The sequence below is a fragment of the Antechinus flavipes genome, chromosome 5 (genome assembly GCF_016432865.1).
Source record: "Antechinus flavipes isolate AdamAnt ecotype Samford, QLD, Australia chromosome 5, AdamAnt_v2, whole genome shotgun sequence".
Lineage (NCBI taxonomy): Eukaryota > Metazoa > Chordata > Mammalia > Dasyuromorphia > Dasyuridae > Antechinus > Antechinus flavipes.
In genome coordinates, this window is record NC_067402.1 from 115,328,317 (window position 1) to 115,330,549 (window position 2,233).

A 2,233-nucleotide genomic window follows, 5' to 3' on the forward strand; every position below is an offset into this window, starting at 1 on the left:
AAAAAATTAAAAGTGCACATCAGAGAACAAAAGAAAATTAGAAGGAAGCACAGAGAAACTGAGTAGCTTTGAAACAATTAGTAGTATTTATCACATTTTTTTAAAGAATAAATAATTTGAAATGGAAATTTATTATTTTACATTGAATCCTCTATGTTCTGCTGTTTTTTCCCTCATTTTCTATTTAAATTTAAAATGAATAAAAACTTTTTAAAAAGAAGAAAAAGAAAAAAAATGAGTAAAATATATCAATAATTAGAAAAAGTTTGAAAACATATACAACTTACCCCATCTATGGACTTTCTACATTTTTGAATGGTGAGGGTAGAAGTGGTTGTCTTTTCATATCTCATTTAAGTCACACTTGTTCTTTGCTCTTAATTGTTTTGTCTTGACTGTTCTTTCTGTTTACATTGTTATAGTCATTGTATACATTCTTTTTTTGACTCTTTACTTCATTCTGCACCACATCATGTTAATCTTTTCACATTTCTCTATATATATTATATTTGCCATTTTTGTAGGACAGTAATATTCTATTATGTTCACCTGTCTTATATTGATACCCATTCCTCATTTGATGGACATCTACTTTGTTTCCAATTCTTTGCTACCAAAAAAAGTGCATTTATAAATACAGAAAAATTTTCTTTAACAAAATATTTGATCATGTCCGTAATCTGCTCAAAAATCACCTGTGGTTCCTTATTGCCTATTCTGTGTAGCATTCCACAATCTAACATCATCTTATTTTTCCAGTTCTTTTCTCATGTTATTTCTCATCACACACACTGCCAAATTGTTCTACTTTTTGTTCCCTCAACATGTAATTCTTTTTCCTGCCTCCAAACCTTTTCCTTTCATTGTTTTCTATGCCTGAATTTCCTTCTTCCTGTTCTTTGACTATCGATCCCACTCAACCTATAAAACTCAACTCAAATATTATTTCTTCTAGATGTCTTTCTTCAGTACTCTGGCCAGTAACAATCTTTACTTTTCATAATTCACATGGTACTTTGTTTTGTAAACTCGAATGAACTTATCAGGGAGCTCTTATAGTTTCTGTGTTGCTGTTTTATTTACCTATTATAAAATATAAGTTTCTTTTTTTTAAAGTATAAACTCATGTTTGTTATTTTATTATTATTTTTATAGCTTTTTATTTATAAAACATATGCATAGGTAATTTTTCAACACTGACCCTTGCAAAACCTTCTATTCCAACTTTTCCCTTCTTTCCCCCTCTCCCCCTCCCCTAGATGGCAGGTAATCCAAAACATGTTAAATATGTTAAAGTATATGTTAAATTCAATATATGTATATATATATATATCCATACAGTTATTTTGCTGCACAAGGAAAATAGGATCTAGAAAAAAAGAAGAAAAAAATCTGAGAAGGAAAACAAAAATTCAAGCAAACAATAACAGAAAGAATGGAAATGCTATATTGTGGTCCACACTCATTTCCCAAAGTTCTCTCTCTGGGTGTAGCTGATTCTCTTCTTTTCTGAACAATTGGAACGGGTTTGAATCATCTCACTGTTGAAGAAACCCACATCCATCAGAGTTGATCATTGTATAATCTTGTTGTTGCTGTGTATAATGATCTGGTTCTGCTCATTTCACTCAGTATCAATTCATGTAAGTCTCTCCAGGTCTCTCTGAAATCATCCTGCTGATCGTTTCTTACAGAACAATAATGGAATGTAAGTTTCTTGAGGATAGGATTTGTGTCCTAATTTTGCATCTAAACTCTCCAAGTTTTCCCAGAGTAGAGCAGAGTGCTCAAAACATAGTAGAAACTTAGTAAAAATATGTTGAATTGTATTGCATTAAATATGATAATATTTGTAAAGTGTTTTGCAAATCTTATGATTGCAAATCTTATTAGCTATTATTATTGTGTCATCTAGTTCAGAAATTCTTAATCTGGGAACTTGTGTTAAATAATGAAATGTACATATAATGCAACAATATTTCCATATAATTTTTCCTTTGTAATCCTATTTATTTTATTTTATGCATTTAAAAATATTATTCTGAGAAGAGATCCCATAGGTTTCAATAGACTGTCAAAGGGGTTGGTCTCTGAAACAAACAAACCTGCCTCAATATAGTTCAACTCCATTATTTTATTTTTAAAAATATGTTTATTAGTTTTTGACACTTATTTTTATAAGATTTTGATTTCCCTTTTTTTCTCCTCACCACTCCCCAAGATGGTAATTAAT